This window comes from Schistocerca serialis, chromosome 10 (assembly GCF_023864345.2).
Source record: "Schistocerca serialis cubense isolate TAMUIC-IGC-003099 chromosome 10, iqSchSeri2.2, whole genome shotgun sequence".
Classification (NCBI taxonomy): domain Eukaryota; kingdom Metazoa; phylum Arthropoda; class Insecta; order Orthoptera; family Acrididae; genus Schistocerca; species Schistocerca serialis.
Genome location: NC_064647.1, coordinates 249,500,600 through 249,514,320, shown reverse-complemented (window position 1 = coordinate 249,514,320; position 13,721 = coordinate 249,500,600).

Here is a 13,721-nt window from a genome sequence, read left to right as displayed (position 1 = left end):
GATTTGGAGATCTAACTTCGACAAATTCACGTTGTCTAGACGGCCCTGCCCTGTTTGAATCCCGCCAGTTCTATTGAAAATCAGGTCTGTCGTTTTGTCGGTAGTTTACATAGGTTCTTTTTTGTCGGTCATGTGGTGGAGAATTTCTCCCTGAATCGTAACTGCGCGATGGACTGTTGCGTCTGAAGTTATTCTGTCTCCCTTGATAATAATTATTTTGGTTCCCATATTGTCTGTTTCTCTGATTGTCTCTGTGATAGTCATTACTGCGGAGAGTTGATCTTTCCCTGTAATTCTTACTACTCTGCAAACGGTTGTCATATGGGTGGAATCTGTTTTGGTCACGATTTACGTTATAAGAATAGCCTTGTCGTGTCCAGTTATTATTTCTGTCATCGCGGAATTGTGACGGATGTGAATTGTAATTATTGTGCCCCTGTTTTCGCGTTCTGCGATTGTCAGTGTCAATTTCCAATTCTTGTAACAGTTCCTGAAAAGCTTCAATGTCGTCTTTGCAACGTCCTGCCAAAATAATACGTCGTAAATGTTCAGGCAATTTGATTAAGCAAATGCGGATGAGTTCTGAGGGGCTGTATGGGTTTGAAAGATACATGATTCTTATGTAACATGTCTTCGAAATATTTGACAAGACTGGAAAATTCAGATTGTTCGAAATGTTTCATCATTATGATGCTATGTTTTACTCGGTCTTGTGTAGCTTGAGACCAATATGCTGAGAGGAAGGCATGATAAAATTCTCCTTCACTGTGACAATCGTGAATGACTGATCGCATTCTTACAGCTGGTTCATTCTCTGTGCTCTAATGACCAGTTGGGAGGAAAACAATGAGAGAAATGGCTTGTGGATGAATGTCGTTGCCAGAATTCTTAAATGTTTTGAATTTACGTGTAGTAATGAACAGCTTATAGTCAACATCGTCATGTCTGCGAGTGGCATATCGGTCATTGTTACTTCGTTTCGGCGGTTCCATCTCAAAATTCAGTGTGCCTTGCCAATTTCTATCATAATTTCCGAAGTGCCCTGTGTTATTTTGTGGCTCTCCGTATTTCTATGTCCCTCTTCCCGCGTTGGAGCGCGAGTGTCCTCTGAAATATGTAATTCTTGTGTTACCTGTGTCAACTGATCTTGTACTTCCCGGATTTCTCTTTTGTACTGTGTATTGATTTGATTCTGATTGAATTTTCTAATTTGTTCATTCTCTTCTGAGTCAGTGAAGGCTACGGGTCTTGTGTTATTCAATCATCATCTACCTTTGTAGATAAGTTAGTGAACTGATCCGAAAGTTGGGCTACTTTCTCCGATAATGAACTTATTTCCTCAGTGTGTTTTTCTGAACCAAGTTTCAGTGTTTCCATTTGTGTTGAAATCGTATCTACTGTGTCCTTTAAGTTTTCCTGAGTTTTTGCAAGTTGCGTAACCGAATCGGTAGATGCGACTGAGTCAATTTTAGCTTGCAAGGTGTCGTGATTTTCATGAACAATGGTTTGCAGTTCCTTTATGGCTGCTTCTTGATTCTGTAATGCATTTTCATAACGCAAGAAAATAGGTTGGAAATGCTCACAAATTTGTGTTTTTACGTCATTGCAAACTTTGACATTTCGATTCGATTTTAAGTAACTCAGCAGTTAAACCTTCACGTGTTTGTTCAAGCATTGTGTCTAACTTTTGAAGCTGTTGCTGTGACTGCTTTTGATTTTATTCCATTGTGTCTAACTGTTGCTGTGTTTGTCTCTGATGTTGTTCCATTGTGTCTAACTTTTTTAGCCTTTGTCCCATTTGTTGAATTAACTGTAATGACAATGCACTGGTGTCTGAAACATGTTCCTCAGTGCTATTCGGTAGTGCATTTGAACCTGCAATACTCGCATTTTGAAAAGCAGAAAATGTGTTTTGACTTATTTGAGAAAACGGCGAGGGCGCAAAACCTGAATCTACAGTATTTGCAAGATTGTGTCTTGGCATTTCGGATTCCGGAGGGAAGCTGTTGCCGACCGATCGATCGATAATGCTTCCCAGTTCACTAATTGTTTCACTGTCTACACCATGATTTGCTGCCCGCTCCATTTCCCTATGCACAACTACCAAATTACTACTTTGAACATTAGTTAATTCATTACACGGTGGCGCTAACACACTGCTTTCGTCTCCACTGTCATTTCTCAGTTTACTTCGGAGCCTAGTATTACGTTTTTCACACGTCATTATTGACACAATATTTCACACGATAACACAGAAAAGCACAATTTGAAGAGCAAATTAAAAAAACACATTAACATAGCATTGAAAATAATATCTCGTTAATTGCAAGCGCAGCTGCGAAATACTTGGTGCAAATCTTAATGCATGCCACAACTGTTTTACTGTACAACAATGAAAAACAACTACAAAGGAAATTCTTTCTACAATTACGCTCTAGCAATAAACAATAGCTACACTAATTGCACAAACTACAAGAAAAAAATCAGAAGATTCCAGTGAGGTATCCTCGGCTAAGGGTCGACACATGAAACGTTCCCTTAGAAAAATTATAAATGACTGTGCTTGAAGTGACACAATATTTTTAGCGCAACGCAATCTGACTTTCAATAATCCCTACAAAAGAATGGCCCTGACTAACAATAACCTACACCTTTCACGAATCACTTACCTCACCAAAAATCTTCGTTACTCGAACTACTGCAATACAGTGTGCGCCACTACTGTCAGCTGAATAAAAGATTCTAACAACTGAAGGCACTAACTGCTGATAGGCATAGTTAGCAAATGAAAGATTTTGATAGAGAACAAACAATGTATTTACCTTAATAGTGTTCAAAAGTCGTAAAATATATATATAATCTCAGTTCATGACATCCAGTCTTACAAATTTACTGTCTCTAATGGACACACGTCCAGATCATCCGCTCTCAAAACTCCGCCATTTCTCTCCCCACATCCACCACTGCTGGCGGCTCACCTCCAACTACGCAACGCTACGCGCTGTTAACAGCCAACTGTCCAACACTACAATAGCGACTATTTCAACAATGCCACCCAGCCACAGACTGCACACAGCACAGTCAGTGATTTTCATACAGAGTGCTACATGGCGTTTCCAATATAAAAATCTAAACAGCCTACTTACACATTATGGTATGCCTCAACTAGTGGCGTGCAATGGCAGTGTGGTGCAGTGAATTCCTGTCTGGGCAAGGCGGGCAAATTTCTACCTCTAAACAAACAAACAAAAAATTACTGTGTGGCTTTGAGTACCACTAAGTAATTGAAGTAGCATAAAAATATTGTAATGGAAAAGAAACCAAACAGAAAACATGGGTCACGGTTATAGATTTGTGTGCGCGCGCTTACTAGCGAGACTAATTACAGTAAATTATAGCTGAAGATGCATAAACGGGGTTTCAAACTCTTGGGAACAATCTTCTAGGGGCGATACGTGTCGTCATGGGGAGCAACTTCCGCCGAAGTCAGTGTGTTTGCTGTTGCCCCCCAGCGACGCCAAGTCTCCTGTCGTACCCCTGAGAGGCAGCATGGGGTACGCAGTGCGTGTTGCCTATTATTCAGTCATCTACTATCGGTGAAAGGTGGCCGGCAAGGCAAAACTCAGCTTCTTGATTCTATCCTGAAATACCTTTCAACTGCTTAGATACACGAGATCTTGTGCGTTTTGTTGTTGATTGCCATTAAAAATTTACTGGTGTAGGTATTACACTGCACACGACTACCAGCCCCCTCCTAGTTAGGTGAAATCCCGCCGTCCCTGGGCAGGTGGATACTAGAGGCCGCGCAGTGCCGGTGGGAAGTCGAGGCGAACATGTCGCCTGTGATAACAGCTGTTGCCCTTAGATGCCTGTGCGAAGACTTTCCGTGTATTCACCTAAATGTGTGTGTCCTTGGTCAGTCGATATGTGGCAATTGCAGAATATAAAGTATAGCAAGAAGTACCTGGGACGCTTTCCCGTTTTAAACGGGATGAAAATCGCATGGACTTGTTGGAAGGCACAGAGTTCGCGTTTCGATGAAGTAAGGAAACGACAGCTTCGCTACCCTCTTGTTGCAACAGAGCTGCAGTCAAATTTGTCCAGCAGGCCTGTATCTGCAGACGTACTCTGCAAGCCACTGAGTGACGCGCACTGCTGGTAATTCCTCTTCCTGTCCCACTGGCAAATGGAGGAGGGAAAAACGACTGTCTACACACCACCTGTTTTCGTGATCTCCATGTGAAATGTAAGTTGGCGGAAGCAGAATCCTTCTGCAGTCAGACTGACATACTCCTTGTCTAAATGTTCTCAATAGCATCTCCTTCACTCAAGGGATTTCCGTTGGAGTATGAAGCTTCACCATAACACCCACACGTTGATGTAACGTATCAGTAACAAATCTAGGAGCCCACCTCTGGACTGCTTGGATGTCTGACTTTAACATGACCTGGTGGTATCCATACAGTCGAGCAGCACTCAAGAGTGGGTCGCACTAATCTTCTACGCGCTGTCTCCTTTACAAATGAACCACAATTTGCTAAAACTATGTCAATAAAACGAAGTCGACTATTTTCCTTCCCTGCTACCGCCATTCTGGGCTCTTCCCATTTCTTATCGCTTAGAAACGTGTCGTCTAGGTGTGTAATCGACGTGAATGCAAGCAGCGCGCTACTAGTACTGTGTTACAACATTAAAGGATTGTTTTTTTTTTTCCTACTTAGGTGCTTTTGTTTACATTTTCTACATTTAGAGCAACCCACCACTTACCACACTAATTACAAATTTTATCTAAGTCACCCTGTATCCTCATACAGCCACTTTCGTGTACGCCGCTGCATCATCATAGAGCCGTAAATTACTGCTCTCCCTGCAAGTCAATCATTTACGAGATGTACACAGAGAAAAACAATGGCCCTAGAACACTGCCCTGGGACACTCCTGGTGATACCCTTGTCTCTGATGAACACTTGTCATCTAGGACATCATACTGAGTTCTGCAACTTAAGTCTTCGAGCCGTTCACATATCTTGGAACCTGTTCCATATTCATTAACAATCGCCAGTGGGGCACCGTGTCAAATGCGTTTGGGAAATACAGAAATATGGAATCTGCCTGTTGCCCTTCATCTGTGGTTTTCAGGCTATCATGTGAGAAAATGGCAATCTGAGCTTCAAATGAGCGATTTTACTATTTTGCTATTTCAGCTGATCAGGTGGTGGGAACCAGCTACAACAGTGAACAACTACAAGGCAGATTAAAACTGTGTGCCGCACCGAGACTCGAACTCGGGACCGTTGCCTTCCGCGGGCAAGTTTGGAAGGTAGGGGACGAGGTACTGGCAGAAGTAAAGCTGTGAGGAGACTTTAATCTGGCATCCATTCACTGGGAAAATTACACGTTTATCACAGGGGGCAGAAGCAAAGACTCGTGTGAAGTTATTCTAGGAGCGCTCTCAACATGCAACCTTGAGCAATTGGTTAGAAAACCAACTCGAGGTGGAAACATATTAGATATCTTGGAGACAAACAGAACTGATCTTTTTGAAATAGTTAATCTAGAAGAAGGTATCAGCGACCATAACGTCGTTGTAGCTTCTATGTCAATGGAAGTGGCAAAAAAACCAAAAAACTGCAAAGTTTTCTTGTTTGGGAAAGAAAATAAGTGTAATTGATGAATATTTTCATAGTCAGCCCCAATCACTCACTGCGGAACACAAAGATATTGAGCATCTTTGGTTGGAATTGAAAGGTATTGTCCAGCACGTGCTAGAGAAGTATGTGCCTAGCAAAATACAGGGGAGGGAAAGGATCCACATTGGTACAATAAACATATTAGGAAGTTGCTGAGAAAGCAGAGAATTTTGCACAGTCGTTTTAAACGTAATCACTGCCCCGCTGACAAATAGAAATTACACGAAATGAAAGCAGCTGTCGAAAGGTCAATGAGAGATTCTTTTAACGAATTTGAAAGCAATATTTTATATGCAGATTCTAAAAATAACCCCAAAAAATTTGGTCGTACGTAAAATCCATGAACGCTACAAATAATTCAATACCTCCTCTTGCTGACAGTACGGGTAATACACGGATGATGATAAACAGAAGGCCGAAATTCTAAACGTCGCTTTCAAAAACTCGTTTACGGTAGAGGACTGCAGCACCATTCCCCCCTTCAATTATCTGGGATTGTGAAACAGTTAAGATCCTTAGACGCCAGAAAGGCATCTGGCCCAGACGGCATCCCTGTAAGATTATATGTTGACTATGCTACAAATTTAGCACCATTCTCATCCATCATCTACCAGAGATCATTGGAACAGTGGAAAGTCCCACGGGACTGGAAGAAGGTCCAGGTCATAGCAATCTATAAAAAGGGTAGAAAATCGGATGCACTTGATTACCGGCCAATTTCACTGACATCGATTTGTTGTAGAATCATAGAACATATTTTATGTGCAGACATAATGACCTTTCTAGGCTCTCAGAAGCCCACATGCAGAAACCAGCACGGTTTTAGGGAACAACGGCCATGCGAGACACAGCTGGCCCTTTCTGTGCATGGGTTACAACAGGCTCTAGGTACCGGCTCCCAGGTTGATGCCATATTTCTCGACTTTCGAAAGGCGTTCGACTCAGTTCCGCACTGTCGCTTGCTCCAGAAAGTGCGCGCTTATGGTGCGTCCGATGACATGTGCGGTTGGATAGAAAGTTTTCTAAAAGACAGAGAGCAGTATGTCGACTTGAATGGGGAGACTTCAACAGAAACAATCGTAACTTCAAGTGTGCCCCAGGGCAGCGTAATAGGTCCGCTGCTTTTTACGATTTACATAAACGATCTGGTTGATGGTATTGTCAGCGGCCTTAGACTGTTTGCCGATGATGCTGTAGTCTACAGGAAAGTAGTATCACACGAAAGTTGTGAACAAATTAATGATGATTTGCAGAAAATAAATGCGTGGTTTAATGACTGGCAGTTATCTCTCAATAGCAGTAAGTGCAACTGCTTTTCTTTCTCTGCCTGGAGTACGTTTGCACATCACTCAGCCGCTGTGGCTACCACGTTGCAGGTCAACAGCGCTATTCCATGTTCTTGTTTAGTAATTCTACTAATTAGAACTTCCTTTTCACGAACATAACTAACAAAATGTCTAAATTCTTCCTACGAAACAATCGCAAGACATCAGACTGGCACGGAATGGAACAACCAGTGCTTTGAGGAAAACTGACAAAAGAAATTAAGTATCTACCGGAAAAGACGAGCTTAACGCACTATAAAGCAAAGGTTTCTCAGCCAACGCGTTTGGCATAAGGCAATTTACAATGACTTTCTTTTGAGATTAAACCCTAAGTAGTGTTCAGAAAATTCAACCAGCTTTCTGAATATAATACGTAATTGGATTTACACATTCAGCAACTTTGTGACACGACGAAGTTTTCTTAATACACAAAAATTGATTATTATAAGATGAATTTTCACGGTCATATACCAAAACCAAAGAATTAAACATACAATGACAGTTAACTTGTAACACCAAAATAGATGTTATCTGTACTTATCATGTACCTTAGTCAGTTTTTAGTTAATGTGACTCCTGTACCAATACTTTTTAATGTAACACCTAAGTTTTATTCATTATTTATGTCCATTTATATCGATGTAATTAATCTACATATGTAATTTTAAAAGTAAAGTTTTGTAAAAGAATGGAAAGGTTAGAACTTTAATACTGGTTTATGGATAGGGAAAATAGGTTTGTAAGAAAGTAAAACATGGGGAAGTCCTGCGACGAAGCAGACTAGGCGAAAATGGAAAATATGGATTTAGCAATTGAACTTGCTCCTTTGTAAATAGCATAAAAAGTGTTCGCATCTTGTGAAGGAAGAGAGGCAAGAAGAGCAGAAAGATTGTTGTATATAGCCTTAGATGTGGAAGGAATTAGGCTCATTATACATGGCATTCATTGGTTAGCTCTGAAACGCGAAAATACGATGCTAAGAAGCGAATTTTCAGAACTTCTTGGACAGAAAGTGCTATGGATACTTTTACTGCCACAGCGGATCTACATTCCCAACTTCTTGTCACAGTCAGTTGAGTACTGTTTAACTCAAAGAAGCACTTATGTCTTTCATTATCCAATAATAAGATTGTGCCTGGGGCACTGAAAAGTAACTGTCTTCTTTCACTACGGTTAATAAATTTTGTGGAGCAGTACATTTCATGATTATTCAGTGGACCTTATGTTTAAAATACTTCACGTACTTTCTCATAAAACAAAGTTTAACTTTCACCAAAGTACAACTGCAGGAAGATGATCTAAAGTATTTTGCTTCAAAGTTATTCTCATTGAAATCCCAGAACAGTATTAAATTTACATGAATAAAACTGATCATTCAGAATAGTTTATTAGCTAATAAACTTGAAACGCCAGCGCCATGTATAATTATTGTACAGATTTGTAAGTAAAAGTAATTAAATTTTCTTGCGTACGACCCATTTGAGCTACATATTATAAAGAAGAAAATGCTCCTTAACGATACAAATAGTAATTAGAATAGAGAAAAATAATTATCAGAAAGTCTTTTCAGTGACAGTATTACTCCAAAAATGAAGCTGATGAAAGAACCTCAGGTCAAGGATAGTAGTGTTCAGTCATTAATAATCATTTACCTGGAATGATCATTAGCTTTTTCTTTAATATACAGGTGGTGTTACTGAAAGCTAGTTGTTGCTGAAATGGTTTAATAATCGTGCTCCTCGTGCATTATCCATGCCAGACCATTGGCATATTGCTTGACGTGTGCTACAAGCAAAACTATAATCTCAGCATGAAGTAAACTAAATAGCAACAGTTAACTTTCTTTATAGGCAGTGCTAGTGCTTGGAACAGCCTCGCTTACTTAGGCTGGCGACCTTTATCTTTTACGTAATTGTAGTTTACTTGTAGCTAACAAAATCTTGATTCGAATCCCGTTTGTTCTTCTATTGATTCCTTTCAATAGTAAATTTTCGAGAAATGAGATTCAGTCCAATACTTCATCCATGAAATACAGCCACGCTCATTTTCAAATTCTTTAACAGGGGTAACATTACACAGGCCAACAATGGAAAAACTTTTTGGCTGAAAATACTTTATTATGTTTTCTAGGGTAGTAAATCCAAATATGATACTTAAATTGTATCACCCACCATTTCTTCACATTTCACAGTTAAATTTATGAAATTAAGCGATTTTTTAAAGAATTTAACAGCTTTTATGTAGTTAAAATAATTTAAAAAGTGTAATGAATGTGGATAACGTTGGAAGCACTGCTGAAAAACATTTGCTGGCAAAAAGGTAGATCCTATTTTTGTGCTAAGAGATGTTTTGTTTACTGTTAACCTAACCTCACTTCCCCGTTTCCTGTACATGTGCCGAGTAAAATGTCTAATCGTGGTTGTAAAAACTCTGCTGACAGTTTTTGTTATATTTGTGGTGAATTTGCGATTGAAAAACACCAAAGAAACATTACAGACTTTGTGAAAAAGGTTAACTGCCATACTTTGGATCTAAACTTGATCACGATAAATCTTGGGCGCCGCATAGGGTATGTTATGTGTGTGTTGAAGATCTGAGAAAATGGTCCAAAAAGGAGGAAAAAGCCTTTAGATTTGCTGTTCCTATGATACGGAGGGAGACAAATCATTCTGATGATTCATACTTTTGCATTGTTGATATTACTGGTAATGATTCAAAAAACAAGAAGGTAATAAGCTACCGTAACGTACCGTCCGCCATCCGACCAGTAGGACATGGTGTAGATTTTCCGATTTCTGAACCACCAGATGATTTAAATTCTAATCCAACAGAAGTATGTTCTGATGTACGATCTGATTTAGATGAACCAGATGATGAGTTCCATTGTAACACAGTCTAGAGCCCAAATTGTTTACTCAGATGGAGCTTAACGATTTGGTTAGGGATCTGGGCTTAACGAAAGAAAAAGCTGAATTGCTTGGCTCTAGATTAAAAGAAAAGAACTCACTGGCAGCTGGAACCAGCATATACCTGTATAGAAAGAGAGCAGCAATTTTCCAAGTTTCTTCAACAAGGTGATTTAGTGTACTGCTCAGCCGTTCCCAGTCTGATGAATGAGTTTGGTATTGAATACAAAAAGGAAGACTGGAGGCTGTTTATTGATTCATCCAAAACTAGTTTAAAGGCTGTTTTATTACACAATGGTAACATGTATGTATCTATAACGTTAGACATTCTTTACATATGGAAGAAACCTATGAAAACCTAGAAATAGTGCTAAATAAAACAGGCTATTCTGCTCATGGTTGGATGATATGTGGCGATCTAAAAGTAACATGCATGCACCTTGGTCAGTAAGGTGGCTTTACCAAATTTCCTTATTTCTTGTGTGAATGAGACAGTAGGGCTGGGGATCAACAATGGTGGAGAAAGAACTGGCCTGTGAGGGAGTCTTCAAAACCTGATGAGAAGAATATTCCACGTAAAAACCTTGTAGATCCAAAAAAACGTACTGCTACCACCTCTACATATAAAGTTTGGCCCGATGAAACGGTTTGCGTTCTCGCTTCCCACGCACGGGTTCCCGGGTTCGATTCCCGGCGGGGTCAGGGATTTTCTCTGCCTCGTGATGACTGGGTGTTGTGTGATGTCCTTAGGTTAGTTAGGTTTAAGTAGTTCTAAGTTCTAGGGGACTGATGACCATAGATGTTAAGTCCCATAGTGCTCAGAGCAATTTGAAAAAGTTTGTAAAGGCTTTGCCTAAAGATGGACCATTTTTTAAGTATCTCTGCCAAAATTTTCCACAATTTTGAAAAGCTAAACTAAAAGAATACTTCTTTGTCGGACCAGACATTAGGAAATTGATGTTTGATGTTAACTCTGAATCCTCAATGACCTTATATGAGACAGAAGCATGGGTATCATTGAAGCAAGTCGTTACAGAATTTTTAGGACATGAAAAAGACGAGAATATGTTTCTATTATAGCTACAATGTTAAAGAAGTTTAAAACTTTAGGATGTTTAAAAGAGTCCGAAAGTTCACTTTTTGAACAGTCACCTTGATTACTTCCCGGACAATATGCGAGGTGTTAGTGAGGAGCAAGGAGAGCGTGTTCACCAGGACATTAAAGTGATGGGAAACCGCTACCAAGGCCGCTGGAACACCAACATGATGGGGGACTACAGTTGGTCACTTCACCGAGACGTTCAGCAAACGCCTCATCGTAGAAAAAGCTACACAGGAAGCTTCAAAGAAAAAAGAGAAAGAGAATACCGATTCCAGCTAACAAGTGAAACCTCTATTAACACACATCATTGTTTTAAGTAGCTTACTGTATATACAAACCATGCTTATGTTGTAATAAAGCGTTTCATTAATTTCCCCATTTATCGTGTGGCATAGGATTTTTATACTATATAATAAAAAGCATTTTGCTCGAAAAGTGTAGGTGATAGAAGAAAAGGCTAGATTTGGATACGGCTCATAAAAAATCTAAAAGATCAGTGATCAAAGTAAAAAATTTTTCAAAACAATTTTTTCATTGGCCTATGTTATCGGTGTATTGCTAATTTAGTAAGGGGTGGGAGTGTTGTAAATGGAGCTTCTATTACACAATCTGTAGGCTCTGTTTCAAGGAAAAAATTGAATGACATGGGGCTACAATTAGCTGTTGAATTTGAAGATAATGTATTAAAAATACTTGGATTGTAAAATGAAAAAAATAAATTATATATTTTGTGAGTATGAAGCGCTTCTCAGCAGTGTACTAGAAATTATTTTTATGAGAAAAGCATGATTTTCACGTTTTACGAATGTCGAAGTGTCTCAATTTTTTCTTCCCTCCCTACTTTATGCATGTAGTTACTTTATTTTGTTGAATGTTTTGTTTGTCCTTTACTAATATGTTGGCAATAAAGCCATTCTCTTTAAAAATTGTACTAGGGTCCCTCCTAGTATGTTGTTTATTATACATTGGCTATCTGAGAAAAAAGTGTACACGAGAAGCTATAAACATGATGTAGTACTACATATTTCACACATAATGTGGCATTGGAGACAACACTGTGGCGATTAGACTCCTGAGGAAAGCTAGCCCACGTGTGCTGGTAAGAAAGACTCCACAGTAAATGCGCCAAGGAAATGAAATACTCTTTTGGCAGTGGTGGGGCCTGAGGATGGCGGTAACGTGCCGCCGAAACTAGTCGTGTGCGACATTCTCAAGATACAGCCGGGGTGGTGCTTTACTTATGTGTATCAACTGAAGTCCCTCGTCCATGCACTGGGTCGGACACTCAGAAAGTCATATATAACAAAATTATATTGTCTGTGATATGGCGAGCGATTATGATATGACATGAAACACAGTGAGTTTAGTCGACCAACGGTATACTCATGCGAAGGAGGGGCATCTCACTGGTAGGAAACAATACCAGTTGTCCGAGAAGTCTGTAACAGTCCTCTTTCAATACTGTTTATACAGGGACAAGGATGCTGATCATTAATGGATGAAACTAAAAAGACTTGCACGCAGTATTAAACTATCAAAAGTACACTTAGGTGATTCTCTCGAAGTTGGCTTCATAGTCTCTTCTCAGGGGTATGAGAGTAGGACATTACCTGGAGGTGTTACTTGCACGATAAAATTATACTGCTTCCGGAAGTATAAAGTTCAGTGGTTCAGTATCAACAAAGCAAATCGAGATTGCTCATTTAATTTGTTATATTCTTCAAAAGTAAATAACCGAGTACAGTGATAAGACAACCTCTACATTATTATTTTATTGGCTCACATGAGATACAGAGTTGCCATTGACTGATACGTGTGCACAAAAACTGTCTTCTTTCCACGAATGGGTCCTCAAGACTCCTACCTACATCTGCTTCTTAAAATAAGACACACTTCCCGCCAAGAGCGAGAGAAAACCAAGACTGCATATGGAGATAGTTATTTACATGTGTGGTAAAGATATTCAAATGAGCTGATACATATTATGTAGGCCAGTGACAACAGAATTAACGTATTTTCATTTAAAAAACCTGAAAAATCGTCCTAATCACGTAAAACTAACATTGTGCATGAAACAATAAATTTTATATGAGTTTTATATGGACTACTTCTCTTACAAATATACATTCCCGTCGGTATCAGTTCATTGTGTGTATTAGGCTTGAATACAACACAAAATGCAATAAGTGTGTGATGTTACCTACTAGCAAAGAGAACGAAACACCCTAAAGTTAAATATGTGCACCGCAAAACTCACCAGGAGCACATGACCTTCTAACACCCCAAAACGCACAGTAGTTTCCATCAGGAATCGTGTGAATGGAGGTGCTGGCGCACAGTTTACACAGCCACGATGCGACAGGAGTTCAGGAGCAACTGCTATCCGCTGCTATACACTGTCCCACACTACTCGACCTTCCCTATGCAGTACTGTGTTATGTTGTGTGAGTGAGGGAAGGCTGTGTGTAGGTGGAGACCACACATGCTGACAGGTCATTAACGAGCTCGCTGACAAATCCAACGACTGCGATGTAAGCAAACAAACAGTCGAAGACAGAGCCCTCTCCTGCACCTTAGCCAACCCTGCGCTACATTTAACAAGTTTCAGTGCCTATCTTGTAAATGGAGATAAGAATCGTGTATGTAGTGAAAAAGAAACGATATTACACGTACAATGTTTCTGCTCCCCAATTTAAGA